The sequence below is a fragment of the Leptinotarsa decemlineata genome, unplaced genomic scaffold, assembly GCF_025532065.1.
Source record: "Leptinotarsa decemlineata unplaced genomic scaffold, Ldec_3_MD MMD2_tig00026316_RagTag_RagTag, whole genome shotgun sequence".
Lineage (NCBI taxonomy): Eukaryota > Metazoa > Arthropoda > Insecta > Coleoptera > Chrysomelidae > Leptinotarsa > Leptinotarsa decemlineata.
The window spans coordinates 823,163-845,749 of record NW_027412685.1 but is presented as its reverse complement, the minus strand read 5'-3'; positions in this window follow the sequence as shown (position 1 = coordinate 845,749).

Genomic DNA, 22,587 nt, shown 5'->3' with positions numbered 1-22,587 from the left:
TATATCGGTACACTTCTACTTTCCATTGCTGAAAAAAAATTTAATTCAAATTATTGGAATTCAGATATACTTTAAATCATTAAATTGTATGAGAAATTCAGGAACTGCGAGAATATAATTTTATCCAATTGAATGTTGTCCCAAGAATATTCAGGTAAAATAATAATTTGATTTATTTTTTTGCAATATGTAATATTCCTCATGATATTGATTGCATCCGCTCATGATTCATGATTTTTAGACCCAATAGTCACTCACCTCACGGTAAGAAGAGTAGTTATTCATCAATGAATAAAATGAAATCAATAAATGAAAACATTTTTTGATTGCCCAATAAATCATTTCATTCAAATGATAGTACAAAAAATATATACAAAAATACTGAAAAATATTGAAAGAAAGAGAAAAAACATGGGCTAGTTACTGGTGAACCCAATGTTTGATAAAATATCATGCAATTTTTTGACGTGAATGTTAGAATCGGAGTAATAAACATTGAAATTACTGCACATTATCATTACCGGTGAGTATCCGCCAATTTTTTTGTTTTTTTCAAACACAAAACACAAGCGCTGCCTGTGGGAATGTAGCGATTCACGTTGGATTTGAATCGCTGGAGATTAAATTCATTTGGAAAACCGTTCTCAAGGAGTTTATTCCACATATACGCAGTTCTCCAAATAGAAGAATTTTTGAACAGTGGACAGTCCGTCACGTATTTCTTATATGTACCGCTCTTGGTGGAATCAAATGTGCCAAATCTCTGGAACATTTTCCGTGAAAGTATCTATAGAAGAGAGACAAATCTCCAATGTGTCAACGATGTTCCAGACTATCAATGTTGCAAGTGATGTTTGTGTCTCAAATGAGGCGGATGGCTCTTTTCTTAATGGAATCCAGCAGCTTCAAGGTATGCTTAGGTTCGGAGCTCCTTACATGAGAACAATACTCCAAAGTTGCTGAGGGGTGCACATTTTTCTGGTTCGGAACAGTGTTCCAAGCTTTTGAGAAGCAACTTTTGCGATTTCAGCGACATGAAAGCGGAATTGCCTGACATTTTATTATATTCGGTTCGGAGAGATTTATCTTTTTGGAGAAAACCAATGCCTGGGTTTTTGTGGCATTGAATCCCAATTCCAAATATCTTCTAGATCCCCATTAGGATATGCAACTTCTTCAGCAAGGCAAGTAAAATGTGAGCTGTTTTCCAGTTACTGCCTTTGGGACATTGAAGTTCAATTTCGGTAGGATGTCCATGAACAATTTTATAAAAAAATGTGAGGGTTTGTGAAAATCTTCTGCGGGCTAGGAAAAGTTAATTGGATTTTTGTATCGAAAGAGTTTGATCAATTCCACTGATAGGATGACTATAATCAAATTCAAATACAACCCAGAACTCTTAGACAAAACTCGATTCGTCGATGGAAGTCTATTTCATGTAATTCCTGGAGCATATGGATATGTAATACCCTAAAAATGCTCCGTCTGATTATCCCTATACCTTTCTCAATCTTACGTTGACTCGTATGAGGGTTTTCTATGATTGATCCTATAGTAAGAAATCAATTTTCCTCATTTACAACGATAGATTTTTTTTGTATTTTCATAAGCTACACTTCCAGTTCTACGAAATTCATGTAACAATCGTTTGAAAACCAACTTGTTTGGATGATTCCGGTTTGGATATTTTTGGGCATACAATCCCTCGACACCAAAACGCAATTCTCTAAACACTCACCAATTGCTAAAATCATATCTATTCGCTCTTGAATGGAATAAATTTCTATTTTCAACGGTAATAATTCAGTAAAACACAATAACTATCAAACAGAATTCTTTCAACAAGTTGAGTAAATGTCGTTTCAAAGCTATATTGATTAAAAGAATGCATTAAAATAAGAAGCACTATTTGAAAATGCCAATACCTGAAAAAACTGTTAATGTTACGTATAGGAATCCTCAAAATGAAATGGGAGATAATTGGTTTTTATATTATTAACACCAAAAATATACAGGGTGTTCTATTTGAAATAACAAAGTTATATTTGTTCGAAATTATTAAAAAAGTACAATGATTCTTGAACATTTTGTGTAATGTTGGAAAAAGGGTTTTATCGAAAACGTGTTTTATAGAAAAAATGACCTGGAGAAATACAGACACAAAATATTATCTTCTGATGTAACCCAAATGCAGGCAAATTTAAAGAGACATCCAGATGAAAGAAGAGAACACTGATGCGTTGTAAGGGTATAAAAGAACAAACAAGAAAATAAAATGTTCAAATTGAGCAGATACATGAATATGATAGCCATGAAGGAATACTAGTTGCATCAATCAAATTTTCAACAGAAGTCACCAATGCTGCACACTCAATGCGAATCATACTTTGTATGGATAAAATTATGTAGGTTTCATTTCTTCAAATGATTATCATTTTGAAATGCATACATTTTCTGATGTTTCATGAAACCGAACTCACTCACATAATTACAATATAAAAACGATATAATTCACGACAGCGAAAACAATTCTTGGCTTCTAATGTGAACTCATGAAAAATTCTTCCATAGCGAGTAAAACATTTTATGAAATTAAACTATTTTTCATTGCAACGTTCTCCAAATGTTACTGTGTTCCATCATCTCCCATGCCTGTTGGTTTTTATGTCGGACTGGAAGTGAAAATATTATGCTCGTCATTTATGAAAATCAACAATTCTGGAGCTACCAGAATCACGTTATACGAAGTCTTTTTTTATGAAACATCCATTTTGAGGTTATTATATTCGATTGTTCGATGTTCAATTATACAAAAAGTAATATATAAAGAAGCCTGAGGTATGTGACACTTTCAATATCACTCATAAAGGAGAGATAATAATTAATATAGATCTTCTATACGTGATATGGTACAAAGTCGACCAATTGCAGAAAAAAATATTGAATATTTTACTTTTACGTAGGCGATATTCATATTTCAAGATGAATTTAGAACAAAAATATAAATTCTCTTGCAAAGGCTAATCGAAAATTTCCACGCATCTTTTTTTAATCTTCCTTATCGTGATGTTTTGCAAAATACATCTTCTACTGGCCACTTTGAACAATATTCATGACATATTGTGAGTGATAGCAGTCAGTGAACACACGATTTCAGAGTGCTCCAGTAATTTTAATTATAAATGCTGTAACTCAAAAACTTTAAGTCACTATGTTTGTGTTAATTGCTTGGGTATTCTGCATAAAAGCTGCATAGCAAAATTCAAAAATAAAATATGATTTATAAAAGGAAATGAAGTCGAATGCTGTGATCAATTTACTAACAGGAGCTACTTAGAAACAGAAGAAATTAGTGTGCTGGAAAAAACTATTAGGAAACTGAATGATGATGGAATGGTAGAGATAAATACATCAGAAAATTTAAATTGGATCATGAACTGTTTGTCAATGAAGCAGTGAAAACAGAGCGAAACGAATATTTTATTAGATCAACAAAAAAGTATCATAAGGGAACTCCAAACCAAGATACAATATTTGCAAAAAGAGGCAAACAAAAAACTTACAGATAAGAGGAATACTGGTTCTCAAACAGAAAAAATGAAGAAGTGTGATATTTTTACATCAGTAGATCTGGCAGTCGAAATGAACAGTGGCGCAGAAAAAAAATTCTATAAAGGTAACCTCAGGCAAACGAAAAATCACCCTTACAAAAAAGTGCACAAAGGATACTCAGAACAAATGGACAAAAGGCTCAATGATGAACTTGACATAACGAATGGAAAAAAAGGAAAGAGGAAATTGACTATTATTTCTGATCATAAAGAAAAGGGAATGACAAGTTACCTACTGGTAACAATAGGTACAACAAACAGTTAACTGACAAACTCACTACAAAACTGAAGCAAACAAAACTACTTATCATAACAGAACCATTCCGACATGAAGGAATCAAAATGATTTGCTACATGCTAATAACTTGAAACTGAAAAAAACAAATGTCAGATAAAAAAGGGGGAGCAGTGTAATAGAGTGCCATAGTATTTTGCAGGAATATACTAACATAAAACATTACACGATACTTACAAAGTCTGCAAAATGGCACTTATCTAGGGCAATAGTAGATCACGTTCGAAAGTATTTTGATGGAAATATCACCAATGAAACACTATACATTGAACTTATTAACAATGATCCGCCGCATATTAGGTTGAAACATAACAATTCTTTAGATTTATGTAAATCAACAGTCACTCCAAGTTCAGAAGGAAACCCTGTATATTCAAAAATTGAACCAAATCAAGCATTTACAAATTTGTATTCAAGTGTGTCACAATTTGCAGCATCAGAACACAAGTCTGCAATGCCCTCTGAATATGAAGAAAATGGAACCCAGAAGGCAATACAAAATTTTTTATACCCTCGCCTCTCCCAGGAAGCCCCAAATCCATGAAAAGAATTGAAGTTGAAAATGATGCAAAACCAGTAAAGAACTCTATTATATTTCATTATACCTCAATATTCAGTGCCTGAGAAACAAAATTGAATCTATTACCAAAATAGTATATGAAAAGAAATTTACGGTGGTGATGTTGAGCGAACATTGACTTAAAGAAGAGGAAGTTGATTTGTACAAACTGGACAAATTTTATTTGGCGTCACATTACAGTAGAAGACAAAAATTTCATGTAGAAGTAAGAATTTGAATCAGTGACGCTAGTAAATCTAAACCAGTGTACAAATTGGATGAAATCAGTGAAGAACAACACTTTGAAATCTGTGGAAATATTGTTTATGCCAACAAGAATAATCTTCTCTTGTTGACAGTCTATCGTTCACCAACTGGAAATATTTATGTCTTCAAAACCAAATTAATTAGCGTTTTAAAATTAGTTAGAAATCTATGGATGTCATAGTAGGTGAGGACTTTAACAATAACACCTCTATAGAGGTAATCAACATATTTCAGTCATATGGAAAGCAAAAAAATATATCGGATTTTAGAAGAGTACAGAAATGATCAAAAACTGAAATTAACAATATTTTTCGTATACAGTGGACTACCTTCTCTTAGACTATAAGACCCAAATAGTAGAAATCAATTGCGGACGTGAGGTAAGAAAAAATCAAATGAAAATAATACGGAACAAAAGTTTGAATAACAAAAAACAATTCAAAAATAGTTTACAATAAGAAGACTGGTTTGGTGTATACAACACCAGCGATGCAATAATATCTAGTCAATTCTTCTTCAATATATTTAATTATCACTTTGACATATGTTTTCCTAGAATAACTGTGAAAGAAAGAACCCTCTCAAAAGAATACATCTTGAGTTCAAATCAACAACTGAAGGAAATAAAAAATGAAATGGAAATTCTCAGTACAATAATAAAATCAGACAGAATTCCTATTGATGAAATTGAGAGATATGAAAAAAGTTTGAAAAAGAAGAAACATGAATATGAAGATCTCCTTGTAGAACACAGAAGGATGACAATAAATAGAAGAATAAGAGAGTCGAAGAACAAATCAAAAACCTGCTGGAAACATATAAACAATATAACACGCAAACAAATTTCAGAGTCATGTGAATATATGCCTTTCCGACCGATCTCAATAATCATCTTGCGACACAAGCTGACGAAATGCCAGATCAAACTCCTATAAAGAAAAAATCATTCACTGAATTCCTCTTGGAATCTAATATTAGTGTGCAGACTTCTTTCACATTCTACCCAACAAGCGGAAGTGAAGTATATGAAATACTGAAGAATCTAAAGAATTCTTCTGCATCTAATATTTATGAACATAATACGGTGATATATAAAGAAAATATTGAGTCTCTTGTTAGCCCAATTACTCATATCATAAACACCATTCTGTGTGACTATATTTTTCCAAAAAACCTTCAGATGGGAAGATCTGAATAATTACCGTGGAATAGCTCTCTTACGTATTTTAGCAAAAATAGCTGAGAAACTGATTTACCTTAGAATAATTAATTATTTCGAGGAGAACAGCTTTTTATCAGAACATCAGTATGGTTTCAAGAAATGAAAATTTACACCTGAAGCAGTGAGAAGATTTGTTGAGTTTGTAGCCGATGGGTTTGAAGCCGCAACTCCTTCTCTGGCAGTTTTCATTGACCTCCGTAAAGCGTTTGACTGTGTCAATCACTCTTTACTGATTGACAAGTTAAAATTCTACGGATTTTCTGACTCTGCAAGAAAACTGATGACCGCATACCTTTAAAATAGATCCCAAATAGTTCACTGCAATAATCAGAGCAGTTCAAGTCTGATAATACACAAAGGTGTTCCACAAGGAAGCGTTTTGGGTCCGCTATTGTTCTTGATTTATATAAATGACCTTCCCAAGAGCATAAATGCATTAACAACCTTGTTTGCCGATGATGCTACCTTCGCAACCAGAATCGAAAAGAATTCTACAAGAATCGAGAAAATGACAGGATCCATCATCAATCAAGCTACTGAGTGGTTCACGGCAAACGAACTAAGTTTGAACACACGCAAGACTCAGACACTTATTTTCAATATCAAGCATACTGCCACTCACAGCTTGAAATTTCTAGGACATATTATTGATCCCAATTGGAAACCTCGTGTAGATTAATTAGCAAGCAAGTTATCACAAGCAATATTTGCAATTAGACGGATGAAATCGCTAGTGAACTTGGAGGCAGCCATCTCTGCTTACCATGGAATGTTTCATTGTATTATGATTTACGGTCTAATTAACTAGGGCCATTCTTGCTACACTCAGTCGATATTTATTATCCAGAAAAGAGCCATTGGAGCTCTGGCCGGTATAACTCAGACTGAAAGCTGAAAACCATGGTTCATTGAATTTGAAATACTGACACTTTAGTAAGCTATTATTTACAACGAACTACACACATACATTTGTACATACTTCATGGAGATACACACAATTATCTGACTAGAATGAGATCCCATATCGCTATTCCAAATAACAGTTTAACCTCTACGAATAAAAAATTTATTGGTATCAGATTATTCAACTCTCTACCAGACTTTATCAAAGGAGCTCCAATAGCCATTTTTAAAGCAAAACTGAAAACTCACTCACAATGCTCTGCCTATTATGACATCTCTGAATTTAGATTTCCTCAATGTTAGTCGATAAACTGTGTGTAACATTATTAAACCCATTTTAACAAACATGTAAATAAATTTTATAAATTTTGAATTTTGGAATCCAAAAATAGTGTCGTGAAAATGTATAATAATCATTGTGGAATCAAATATGTATATTTTAATCATGAACAAATTTTATTTACATTTAGGATTAGGTGTAGTCAATGCCTTGTCAAAACACTATGTCGTGTATTTCTGACCAATAAATTACAATACCATACAATACATATATTCAGACAGATGGAAATTGATAGCATAGGTGTTGGTTGAATTCTTCTGAGTAGATTGAATATAGGATTAATAAAAACTATTTTTGAAATGTTTTGCGTTTCTCTCCTTTCACAATCAGAAAAATAAATAAATACAGATTTACAGAGAATCTACTCTCAATTGTATGAGTATCATGTAGAAAATCGAATATGACATTTGAACATATTCTTCTGTCATTTGTCAAAAGGAATAGAAAAAAAGGTTTTTTTGTTGCAATAATATTGAATTACCCTAATTTGTTTTGACTGCAAACCAAATTTTCTGTGTTGTTCACACACTCAAATATAACCAACAGCTAATTAGTTGCTGGTATAGCACATTATCAATAAAATTTCGAGAAAGTAATTTCTTCGATTTCGAATATATTTTTTAGAATTTTACTTCTTCAAGATATAGTGCAATGATAATTATAAATTTATTTCTAATTTTAAAGTGAACACACGGCTTATGAGAAAAATGAATGAACTGAAAACAAAAACCTTGAGTACACAGTCACCATTTTTATTCCATATACGTAATGCTTGCTCCGGCGCATAAAACGCCTTCTTCGGTAAGCAAACTTTATTTTTTCAATTTTTATGTGCAAAATCCTCTAGAATTCTAGATGTACCGTAAAAACCCCTCTATCTAAATGTCCATCCAAAGGTGTTTCTATATCTAGATGATGAATTTCGAAATTCAGTAGCAAGAGCTACTCGTATCACGTATCATTATCACATTTCAGAGACTATTATATTGGTAACAAATGAATTTTCTGATACTTTTCAGCTTTATTACACGCTTTATATTAGCTTCACCTGTATGCATGTATGTTTGTAACTCTCAAGCTCGGGAACTGTATTTGACAGAATTACCGACATTATTGCTTGATCTATTCGTGGGCAGATGGCGCTGTACGTAACCTCCTTGATATATCGACATTATTGCTTGATCTATTCGCGGGCAGATGGCGCTGTACGAAAATATCAATGGTCATTTTCCTAAACAATATACGGCTACGGCTGATGGATCCCAAAGTTTAGATAAAATAAATATAGTTTGAAAAGACTAAAAAACACGATTTTATAGCATTCGAAACTAACAAATAAAAAAGAGATGTAGTTGAAAAAACTAAAAAACACACTTTTGAAGATCGAACTAAAAATTTAAAAATATTTTTTTTTTAAAAGTTTAAAACAATAACGAACGAAAAATACAAGTATTATTGTGAAAGAAGCGAAGCGTGTTTTTTAGTTTTTTGAACTATATTTATTTGTCAGAGGTTATTTTCGGTTTTATTTATTTTTGTTTCGATAGCAATCCTTTCATGTAAATGAATTCAGTAACAAAACAGATTCACTGATTTCAGTGAGGTGTTCTATATATATACTTTTGAATCTTTGGAACGGGAAAAGTCACAGGGAACTAGACCTGGTGAACACGGTGGCTGAGGCATGATTACGGTTTTGTTTTTGTCCAAAAATTATGGACAAGCCATGACGAGTGAGCAGGTGCATTATTGTGATTCAAATGCCATTAAATTGTTTTTCTACAAGTCCGAACGTTTTTTCGTTTTGCTTTTCGCAAGCGGCGCATACCTTCAAGAAAATACTCCTTATTGACCGTACTTCCACGTGGAAAGATCTCATCTGCACCACGCCACGGTTATAGAAGAAAAAAGTTAGCAATACTTTGATATTTGATCAAATTTGATTATTTTGGTCTTGGCTCTCCTGGAATCTTTCAATGGAACGATTGGATGTTGGTTTCGAAATCATAATCATACATCCATAATTTTTCACCAGTTATGACTTTTTTAAGGAAATCTGGATCGCTGTTGACGTCATTCAACAATTCCTGGGGTATGCTCATACGACGCTATTTTGATGAGAATGAAGCAATTTTGGAATGAATTCCGCTGTCACACGCTTCTTGCCCTCAGCAACTTCTCTAATAGTTAATAGACACTTCTTACTTTTATGTCTCCCATCAACAAATTAAACATGTTGAACAGCTGTTAACGTACGTTCGAAACGAGTGTACCAACATTAAATAATCGCTAATAAAATGTACGTATCCCGCGGAATTTGAACGTTCCCAGTCCGTATGTCCTGAAAGGAGTTATTTATTACAATTAGATACATTTTCGTAGTTTTCAGAAATAATTATTATTATTTTTTTGACGGTTACTCCAGCGGACCCTATCCATGAGCTCCTACACACGTGGATGTGTGGACATTGAGGTGATAGGTCATTTATGATCAGTGTTATTATTGAAATTGAAAGGGAATGTTTTTATAATGCAAAGAAGTAACTTTCAGACACAAACTAAAAGAAACAGTCCTTCCGAAACGGATATTTTCATATAAACATTGAATTATATGGAAAAAAAATACTTTCGAAACAAATACTTTTTATGAACGCTGAATTATACAAAAAACACTTCTTTCTATCCCGTTTGTATTCCAAACATGAGATCGAGTCAGATATCATTCACTGGATTTCTACACAATATAATTAATCAAAGAAGTAAAATTTCATTTACATGGAATACTGCCATCCTCACTGCTAAACATCCGATGTTTCGCCGTAAGACAATTGCCTTATCGGCTCGTCAGTAGCAAATACGGATAACATTATAAGAAAAAATACTCAATCCATTCAATTGAAACTCTAATACATTGCCGTTGCCATCAGAATGGTTTCGAGATTTTCATACTGAAATAAAAACAAAACGGATTATTTTGTCATAAGCTTACCGAATATTCGATCCCATTGGATTTTCATGCCCAGTTTCTCTTTATCCCAAGATATTATTGCAGAAGACATATGAATTGAAAACTGGATGGGATACTGACGTACAAAAAGACATCAAAGAAGGTTTTTTGAAATGGTTCGAAGAAATTCCAATTCTTTTCGGCCTGAAAGTACCCAGATGGTTATTTGATTCCATTGAAGGAAAGAATCACTGTAGTCTGCATGTTTTCTGTGATGGAAGTCAAGTTGCCTACGCTACAGCCATATTTATGAGATCTGAAATGTACAACTCGTACAAGCCAAGAGTAGAGTCTCGCCTGTTAAACGAATGACCAATCCCAGATTGAAATTACTAGCAGCTACCATAGGAGCAAGATCATCTAAAACTGTTACTGACGGCATTGATTCCAGTATCTTGGTTTATTATTGGTCTGATTTGACTACTGTCTTAGCTTGGATCAAAGATGAAGAGATTTGGAAACCCTTCGCCTGGAATCGAGTGAAGGAAATTCGAAGCTTAACTAATCCAAAAACCTAGTTTCACGTTCCAAGAGATATCAATCCCGCGGATCTTCCATCTCGTGGTTGTTCTCCACGACAATTGATTTAATCGAAATGGTGGGAGAGATCTAGATGGTTGAGAAAATCTCCGAAGTACTGGCCGAATCAGCTCTAGACTCGAGATGAGGAGATGATCCAATCAGAGAAAAGTAGATGTGTGATTTTGAATAATATTTCAACGTCAATTGATTTTTCCTGATATCATGAGAGAATTTCGAAATACAGTAAAATCATCCGAGTACTTGGTTGGATTCGAAGATTTATTGTCAATTGCTGTTCCAAAAATCAGAAGAATTCTGATGAGAAATTGTCCTTGGAGGAAGTGCAGTCTGCTGAAAAATGTACAATGATATTTGTGCAATATGAAACTTTCCATGGACTTGACGATTCTCAGTTGAAGAGTTTCTGTTCCTTCACTGATGATGATGGTATTTTGAGGAATACAACCAAGGTTTCTGAAAGAACTGATTTTGCTGATTATCGTTTTCCTGTCATTCTACTTTCTAAGCATCCTGTTGTGAGTAAGCTAATCTACGGCAGTTGTATCGCCATCAACATAGACAGAAATAACTTCGGTGAAGAATCCTGTACTGATACCTGTCAGATATAATCCAACGCCCTTCATGGTATTAGCCAGGGGAGTAGTTGTTTTCTAATAGGTGTCAGTCCATTAACCTACAGTGTAGGGAGTTAAGACTAGCCTGAACAAATTGTTCCTTTAGATGATTTGATATATAGCTTCAAGTATGCCCACTAACTATATGTGACGAATTTTCATTATTAATATATTATAATTTGAAAAGGTTATATCTTTAGTAGCGATTAATTTTTGGGAAAGAAAGTTTTTGGCTTTCTACTACTCCATCTTGATACAAACAAATGTGGGAACCTTCCAAAGAAGCGAAGGAAGTAATTAATTTCAAAAGAAGTAACTTTATACATAGATGTGTAGATCATGCAAAGAAGTAACTTTCAGACACAAACTGGAAATAGCTATTTCATATAAACATTGAATTACACGAAAGAAAAATTCTTTCGAAACAAATACTTTTATATGAACACTTCGTTATTTAATTAAATCAGATATCATTCACAAGATTTCTATACAATATACTAAATGAAAGATAAAACACTGTCATTTCACTGGTAGACATCGATGTTTCGCCGTAGGGCTTCTCAGAACCAATCTGGATAACATTTTATGAGAAAAAACAAAATAATATTTTTATGCATCAATTCACAATGAATAACTTTTCATCAATAATTATTTGAATTATAATTGTAATTCAGTGTTTCCAACTGAATGGAAATAAAATTCCAAAATCTGATACGAATGATTTGAATGTGTAATGGGTGGAATGAAACCGAATAAAGTAGATTTGTGGTGGGTAGAATACTTGAGATTCAAAACAGCATCTAGACTGTGGAATCTTTTTCATTCAAATAAGATCAAAACACTTCAAGGGAGAGCAAATTCTTGTCTCTAGCCATCATTTGCATGTGATGGATTACTCTACGATGATATATTGAGGAAATGAAATTTTTCTGTAAATCACGTGTTGCGGTTAAGTAAATTGTCTAGTGAAAATCTTTACTATGCATTGTTATTTGAATCCGTGATTGAATAAAATAAATTGGGTTGTTGGGAAAAACTCACACTGCAAAATCAACACTACACTACACTAGTCGGTAGACTAATGAATTTCCAATTATTGTTTCAGTTAGTTTAGAAAAATTCAAGTTGTATTGGAACCAATCTATACTGATTCATCAAGTGCTCGTTCATTTTTAGTGGTTATTATCGGTAGTACGATATAAAAAATGATTCGCCGGAAATAATTCCGGATTTTTCACTCCTGATCCATTTCATTCAATATTGCATCCAGGTGGTCATGATCGGACGAAAACTGATGGTACTAATGTTTTCGGAAAATGAAATACATATGAGAAGATGCTTTCGAAAGAGAGTATTAATAAACAAACAAATAATACACAGATCAAAACAGTGGTTTCCCGAAAATATTGGCTAACGGTCGGTCGGTAGCCAAGCGGTTCGACGTGGGTATTTTGTTCACTCACTCGAATTGACTGCCGTGTTGGTCGGTGGTTCAAGCCCTAGTCTGAACGATCGATTTTCATTTGCTATCGTCCAACTCGTGTTAGGAATCACACGTTAAAAGGTAAGACCTCGTTAATCCTTAGCTCACACAAGTTTCGACTTCTGAGGGTTGTCGTTCATAGGGGTGCGACAGCTGGTTAACGGAAAAACAGATTTTGAACAGACATATATGAACAAGAGCAACTGAGGAAATGAACATGAATAAAAGTCACTGAAGCAAGCTAATGAGACTTGTGCATGACATTGAAATACATGATTCGGTAACAGATGAGTTATATAAATTGAAACGGCAATTTATGCGCGTGACAGGTCTTACTTCCATTTCAATACAGTGGTTTTAGGATACCTACAACTTTGAAGCAATTTGGGAAGTTTCTAGTTTCAAACAATTTGTTTATAATTGAAGTTCAACCCCCTTTCTGTTGACATATTGATCTGATATTTGGTACACATTTAGTTTTGATAACAATACAATTCAATATACTCTGTATCATAGTAAATTCAGTATGAATGCAGATACAAAATATCGAATTACATATTTTTTCACAACTACCCCAATATGGTTATCAAATGATACGGCTTGACTACTACTATAGTAGTACCCTATGAATAAGATGCAAATCCAATGATAATATAACGATAAGTATTGAGTAAGTCGCAAAAATTCTTGCTTCCTGAGAGCTATCTTGGCGTGCGCTGTTTATACCGTTGGAATTACATGAAGATAATGTACAGTAAAATTGTTCATCTTGGAAAGTTCCAAGTAAAAGTCCGCAATAGCATATATCTACCTCTTATGTGGTAGCCATTATATGCAAAATATTAAAGTACGGTAGCTTGCTTACGAATACGCTAAAAAATTGAATTGCAGCTATCCACCATCTTGGGATGTAAATAAAAGTGCTGCCTTAGATTGGACATATGGTTTTCGTAAGAGAAATAAAAACATCACTTTAAGGAAACCTGAAAACACAAGTGTTGCCTGATCATTTTCATTTAATGAGAGTGCCGTTGTAATTTATTTTATAATTTAAAAGATGTGCTCAAAGATCTAATTTTACAGCTGACCGCAATATTAATTTCGATGAAATCGGAATTACAACGGTTATGAAAACTCCAAAGATAGTGACAGAAAAAAGTCAACGTCAAACCGGCTAAATTGTTTCTGCAGGGAGAGGCGAGTTGGTAACATTTGGAGGAATCATTACTGTCTTTCACCTGTATACCTATGTGTTTCCCAGGATTCATTATAAAACCCCTTTTTCAATGGTGCTCCTGGAGGGTCTTTAGGCTTATCGTCTAGATCTGGTTGGATAAATAGCGAATTATTCATAGAGGTTCTTGAACATATCAAAAAGTACCCAAATAGCACAAAGGAAATACCGATTCTTCCAATTTGTGACACTCATGGGTCACATATTTCAGTTGAAGCAGGTAATTATTCACGTGAAAATGAAATTGTTTACTAATCATTTCCTCCACACACATCCCACAAACTTCAACCTCTTGATGTCGGTGTTTTCGGTCCATTCAAAGCAGAACTCGAGGTAGCCTTCAATGACTGCCACATTATTCACCTTGGAAAAGCCTTAACTATTTATGATATTCCAAATCTTTCTAAGTTGGCTTTTTTGAATATTTTAACGCGAAAAATATGAGCGCATTTGCTAAGACTGGAATCGTGCCATTCAATAGATTGGCATTTTCTGAAGAAGATTTTTCTCCTTGTGACGTTTATAGCAACCAAGAGTCACGAAATGATTCTACAAATGATCCTAGTGCCAATCCTATTGATTTCGAATATAACAATAGAGAGTGAGCAACACCACCTCCAACTAGAGAGCCACCAAATGTCGTGAATGATTTTGAGTTACATAATACGCATTCCACATTAAGAGTTTTTGATGGAATCAATGAAACACTCACAACCAAGCCATGCATAACTCCTGAAGTTGTGAGGCCTTATCCAAAAATTTACCGTAACCATTCAACCAGAAAAGGAAAAGGAATGAGTAAATCGCAAATATACACAGATACTCCGGAAAAGCAAAGAATAGAAGAACTGCAAAAAACTAAGGATGAAGCAAACAAAAAAAACAACGAAAACGCGCGAAAGATCCGAAAACAGCTCAAGATTTGCAAGGCATAACTGGGTATCCCATCAAGAAACCAAATAAAACGACAAGGGCTATATTTATGGAATCCTACTCTTCTGCTGATATTTTATTACAGCAATCAATCGAATCTGAAGGATATACCATGGAATCGCCGAATCGTCTAATGATGATATTATTAATACTGCTCCACCTGCAGCAAATGTTCTTCATGACGGTGAATATGTTAAAACAAAGGTACTTAACGTTGAAAGAAGCAACCTTATAAGTATTTTGTTGGAAAAATAGTGTCAAGATACCCCGATAGCCAGAACGACTTTCTAGTCACTTTTTTGAAGATCAAACCGACTTGAACTTTTGTGTTTCCTGATATAAAAGACGAATCTTCTATTAATATTCCTCATATTCTGCTGAAGTTATCAGATCCTATAGTTGAAACAGGCACTAGCAGAACAGCTTCTATATTCAATTTTAAGATAAATTTGTCACCTTACAACATTTCAATGTAAGCTAATTTTCCTCATAGGAACTAGTGATGACTAATTAAGTCAATAAAAGAATGATTGTACCTCATTGTTCAAGTATTTTTCATGGCATAGCTCATTGTTTGGATTTAATTGTTCTATTTTTATATAAAAAACGCAAAAAGCATTCATTCCACTTAGTACTAGAATAAACTTAAGTACACATAATTTACCAAAAAGTAAAAAAGTAAGTAATTAATAAATAAATGTCATAAAAATCAATGAAACTTGTTTAATTGACAGAAATGTTTTTATGAATCAAACTGCCCCAGTATGTGCAAATTTTTTTTTGGTAAATGGGCTGTAATATTTTTTTGATTAAATCTAAAAACTAATTTGATTTCGAAAAGTTGATTGAATATATATTGAATAGATTATGATTCTAAAATTAGATGTAACTGTTGATAGGTCATCTTTTATTTATTTGCATTCACACATTTACTCAGGTTACTCTACGCCAAACGATTTTATTATTTTTTATCTGATCAATACCGTAGATTTCTGAGGAAAGTGGTGCGATGACTGCTACCTAGGACCTTTCGAATAATTTTTCAGTGTTTTGTCTGTATTTACATCATTGTTACCTTTTGTTCCAGTTATTCAAAGTATATTTCTTCAAAAGTTTTCTTAATTCTTTCAAACTAGGTAGGAGGTGAACGCTTCGATTGCTGTCTGGCTGTCAGAGAAAATGGCAACGATTTTGCTTTCAACCTTCTTGCTGCGCAGTATTCGAAGGTGGCAATTTCTGCCTGAAACACGGTTGTGTTCCATCAAAGGCTAACGCCACTCTGGTGGAGTGACAGTTTTTAAGTTTCAGCAAAGCTGTGTTGCCCATTGTCATTCTCAGTACCAGATCTGCTCTCAGTTCGTTGTACAGTTCCAGATTTTTTTCTCCATGCGATTGTCTGATCATCAACGTCATGATTATCTAAATATTTTGTAGAGTAAAATTTGTTGTCAAATGAACCTTCACTTATTTCATTAATAGTGAAGAAAATATTTGAAATTTCTCATTACTTCCTTATTCGTCATAATCACATCATTAAGTTTCGGAAATTTTTTGTGATTTTACCAAATAAAAATGTTATTTTGTTCAGTATTTTTCAACTCAATAACATATATTCAGGAATTTTCAATTATTCAATTATATTTAATACAATTCACTTCAATTATAAAATTATTACACTCAAATGAAATTTTTTTCAAGGACACAACACAAGCACTATAAGAAAATCCTTAGGGAGCTCTTAGAGCGGTGCACGTGCGAAAGTAGTGATTCAAATCCAGCGATTCAAATCCAAGAAGATCATTTCACATAAATACCGTTCTCCAAAATGAAAGATTTCTTGAACAGTGAAGTTTGAAGTGTACCTACTGAGTTGAACCTTAAAACGGTGAGTAGACACAGTTCGTCGTATATTTCTGATATGTATCGCTCTGGGTGGAATCAAATATGCCAAGTAACTTGGACACTTCCCTTGAAAGTATCTATGGAAGAGAGACACATCTCCAACCATTCTTCGATATTCCAGACTTAGGTTACAAGTGATGTTCGCGTCTCCAATCAGAAAGATGGTTCTTTTCTGGATGTAATCCAGCAGCCTCAGGGTATGATTGGGGGCGGAGCTCCATTCATGAGAACAATACTTCAAACAAAGACATCCAATCTGAGCTTCATAAAGCATCAAAAGTTGCTCAGGTGTGTACAGTTTTCTGGTTCGGAACAGTGTTCCAAGCTTTCGAGAAACAGCTTTTACAATTCCAGAAGATAAAGCGGCGAGAGATTTTTTAAAATTATTTGCTTATTGGTACATTACATGAAATACAGAATTTGAAAATATTCTATTTATATCTACATTTTGCATGAGATGCTATAAAGAGGTTTTCAGTTCTGAAATTCCTATATGTTTTTACTCAGTTTTCTTACGAATGTTCTGCACCTGAGTAGGTGAGAAAGGTACGTGGAAAGTGCCGTATTTTAAAACATGGGTATTCAATTGAACAGCCGTTAACTTCAAGGATATAAATGTGAGAAAAACCTAAGATAGCCTTATTTTGAAAACATGTTTCTTTTGTTTCACTTACAAAAAGCATAATTGATCTACATCAATTGTTTCGTTAGCTATGAAATATAAAATTTACCGAACGACATCAACTTTACTTCATTTTTGTTGGAAAATATGTTTTGACAAAGGCATATATTATATTACTTATAATGTGCATTCGAGAAAACTGTGGATCAGAGTGTGAATTTTTCATTCCGAATTTTCCAGAAGATGTTTCAAATAGAAGAGATTTCAAAGAAGTGAATGTACCAAGTACAAAAACCACCTTCTCAGTAGATACATCTATTTGTTTGCTTATAAAAATGATCTACAGTAGATCTCACGACAAAAAGGTTTCGTAAGTTCGTATACATCCGATGAAAAGATTGAAATACAACAAATGTTCTGCTAGACTGTCAAATGATTCCAAATTTTACAAATGAAACTATATAATAAGAACTCGAAAAAAATGTGAATGTGGTTGCTATTTTCGAAATAATTACTAATTATAATAATCACTAATAATAATAATTAAAAAGATGATATCAAAAGGGAGTAATAATAAACAAATAAATAATACACAGATAAAAATATTGGGATCCAATATCCAATATCCAATATTTTCAGGGATAAAAATATCCCTGAAAATATTGGATCTGAAGTATGTTATTGACTCACCTTGTACAGTCAACTGCTAGTGTTGGTATGAATCTGTTTGAAAAATCTGTTTAAAATCTGTTTTTCCGTTAATCAGCTGTTGCCCTCATATAAACGACAACCCTCAGAAGTTGAGAAACTTGTGCGAGCTAATGACTAACGAGGTCTTACCTTCTAACGTGTGATTCATATTACAAATATTTGATATATTAGTTACAGAATATATATGTTATAACGATTCCAGGATTAGATTTATAGAGGAGCTGGCATGCGGTCTGTTCACTGTGTCATTTGCAGATCTATTGTGATGCTCTTTGGTTATCAGAGCTCTTCATCTAGTTTGATTTTTTTAATGAAACTCCAAATCCTTAATATTGACTCCTTCATATAGCTTATATCGCCTAGTTTCTCATTCACGCATCTCCCATGCTTTAGCCTTGCTAATAATAATAATAAAAATAATAATAATATTTTATTGGTTCTTCTGGATCATAACTCAATGATATAGAACAAGTCAGTGTAATATGATATAAATAAACTCATAAAAAAGAAAAAATTATGTACATATAGGATATGAACAGTTATGTAAAATTATATATTAAAACTTATAACTAGGTAAAATTATAATATATTAACAACCCTAGATGACAATCTCAATTCTTCAGTTATATTGATAAGTCATTTATAAACTCTTCAATGGAGTAGTAGGCTTTATCAATCAGAAAGTTTTTTAGGAACGGTTTGAATTTTCTTAGTGACATTTTTCTAACATGATTTGGCAATTTGTTAAATACCCTGACACCCATGAAAATTGGACTTGATTCTGATCTAGCCAGTCTATGATTTGGTATTTCTAACAATGTTGAATTTCTTGTACCGTAATTATTTCTGTTTAAGAAAGTATAAGGTCGCTGATCCGATTTTACAAAAATTAACAGCTGGTACATATAAATGCATGGGAGAGTTAATATTCTTAAAACTTTGAATAGATCTCTGCAGCTAGTACGTCTATTTACACTCTGAATGTTTCTGACAGCTCTCTTTTGTAAAATAAATACCCTTTGTGCCTCACGTGATAGGCCCCAAGCTACTATACTATATGAGATTGTTGAGTGTAATTGGGCATGATAGTACATGAGTACCACCGACTTATCTATAATTTTGCTGAGTTGATAGATACAGTAACACATAGGCGTTATTTTTTTACAAATTTCATTAATATGTTGATTCCATTTACAATCTTCAGTGAGAGTAAGTCCTAGAAATTCTATTGAATTCACCTGTTTCATTAAATCGTGCTGTGATTTTAACAGTAAACTGTGATCATGACCATTTGGGGCATAACTAAATCTTAGGAAGGATGATTTTTTATCATTGCAGATTAATTTATTGCTAGAAAACCAGTCCTGGGCTTTTAAAATTTCCCTGTGAGCCAAGTCTACTGTGGATGTAACATTCTTATCACTAACCAGTAGTGTTGTGTCATCCGCATACATTACAAAATTTCCTGCAAAGTCATTGACATAAATTATATAAAGTAGAGGTCCCAAAATAGAGCCTTGTGGTACTCCAATAGTATACTTTAAAAGTTTAGATTGATACTGATCTATATCAACGTATTGTGTTCGATTTTGGAGATAATTTTCATACCATCTACGTGAGTTTCCCCTGAAACCATACTTTTCCAATCTGTCTAGTAGAATTCTGTGGTCTACAAGATCAAATGCCTTACTTAGATCTAAGAAAATACCCAGAGTTCGATTACCCATATCTAGACTATTACATAGCTCTTTTAGTAGTTTTATTATAGCTTGTGTTGTTGAATATTTCGCATTCATATATCACGTGTTGTGCGACTTTTTATTCTTCCTGGCAGGACCTGCATAAAGTATCTTCCCCCAGGCCCAAAATGCTCATAAGTGTTATGAGCCGACAATGCCCCTTTAGTGCAATCACCGCTACCCTTACAACCTTGCGGTTGTGGTTTAGCAGGTCTTTCGTGACTTTGGGTAAGGTTTACTTTGTGAACTTTTCCGTCAGCCTCATTCATGGAAGCTTGGTTCGCATGACCAAAATGATAGATGTTTTTATGCTTGACTTCGCCATTCCACAGAAAGGCTCTGAACATATCATGGCCTGGGATGCACCCTAACGAGCAAAATCATCGACCTTCTCTTTGCCCTCGTGTTCCTCGTAACCGGGCAACCAGGCATCTAGGCTAGAGTAATTCTAATGTGGGAGCCTAGTTCATTGAGCGAGCTAAGGCAGTGCTATGAGTAGCAATTCCTGACTGAAACACTCTTGAATTTTGTCCGAGGCTGAGTCTTCGCTCTGCATCCATATAGGCTAGCTTATTCTCTTTGTAGTAGTTTTGTCCGCCGCTCCAACCAATGGACCGTTCTTCCAGTCTTATCTGCTTGTTGAAGCAGAATTTTGAAGCTTTTATTGAAATTTTCCTGTGAGACAATATTGTCCACTGACATTTTCAGTATTAAATTTGCCTACAGTTACAGGTTTTTTCCCGTGCGGCTAGCTGTTCCGAATTGGCTCCTGTATCAGCCGGTGTTTCACCATTCGGGTTTCTTCTTCAATATAGGTATGCAGTGGTGGAAATCCAAACAAAACATCAAGAGCTGCAGTTGGGGTCGTTCTCATGGCTCCTGTCTCACTCAGGCATACCAAACTTTCAATGCGACTTAGTAGCCTGGATATTAACTAAGTAGATGTTCGGAATGTTCAACACGAACGTCTTGGTACTAACATTATTTAACATATCAGGCATGACCGACTTAATCGAAAGCGTTATTCGATGTTTTAAGTCATCCAAATCTGAAGTTTTAGTTTTTTACACATTGCTCTTTACATATTCCCATAAAAAGAAATCTAATGATGTAAATCGCGCTGACCATTCAATCGATCCTCGCCTCCCTATCCACCGTTTGGGAAATGTTGTATCGAGGTATTGCCGGACATTAACTTGGTAATGTGGTGGTGCTTCATCCTGCTGAAACCTTATCGTATTCACTGGAACTTGAGTGTTTCCTAGACCAGGATATAAATTTGCAAAACTTGGAATGACATAATTTTGAAGTAGTGCCAAATAATTATCGTCATTCAAGTTATCCTAGATGAAAAAAGGACCAGTGATATGGTTTCTTACAATCCCTGCCCAAACATTAATCTTTTGAGGGTATTGCGTGTGTTCTTCTATCATCCAGTGATGAGTTTTCGTTGACCAGTAGCAGCAATTTTGCCGATTAGCATGACCGTTAAGAGACAAAGTACACTCATCAGAAAACATATCGCCTTCTAATTGGATGATATTGTTATCCAACATGTCCATCGTTTGCTCACGAAAATAATATTTTTTATGAAATCGTCTTCCATGAGCTCCTGAGTAGGTGTCATTTTATAGAGATTCATTTTATTTTCTTTCAATAGTTAACTATCGATGGATGGCTAACATTGAATGTAGTGGATGCCTGTCTACTCAATGTACGTGGGTTTTCCTCAAACTCGAGCATCACATCTAATTTGATTTCATCACCCATTGCATTGGCAGCTGCTTTTTTTATCTGCCTCGCATGACCAAGCTCGCGAAACTGCTTCTCTATTTTGCTTATTCTTTCGTGAGATATGGGCGATAAATTAGGAAATTTCTCATGAAATAGGTGAGGTACTTCCTGTTGTGTTCGGGTTTTTTCTCCGTAACCAATTATTTGTTAAACTGTTATTTTATAAATTTCCGTTAATCAAACTATTTGTCAGACTTGAAGTTAACGAACTTCAACCTTAAATTAAAATACTGACAACTAATATTGTAACATACAAATCAAAATGACAAGGCGTTTTAAACTATCGCTGCCATGGAAATTATTTACAGTTTTTTAAAGGACATTGCTCTGTTTTTTGCTTACTTTTTTATTATCAATACCTCAACATGAAATACGTTTTGAGTATATTGCAATAAGTTTCGAGTGTATTTGATCAAATTTCGGTAACCACATAATTTTAATTTATTTTATCTTAATTGTTGCAATAAACTTGAAAACGATAACATTTTTGAATAGAGAATGAAGAGATCTTTCATACGGTATATCACAAGGGGTAGCATTTTTCCGTTGATGTATGTCAAATTAAATTAGACATGTTTCGGGATTTCGTTAAAATATGTACCGTAACCGAAATAATGAATTTATTCCATTTGGCTTTCACACACTGTAGGTATATTATCATGGGTCTCATCATCCTTGTTGTGTCATTTTTAGGTTGAACCTTCAGTTTTTTCGCAAATTCCCAGGATCATACTGGTCTCATGGGCTGTTTCTTGGAAATGGAGTTTTTTCTCAAGCCATGGTCGAAAGTCACCCCCAGGTATTTAAA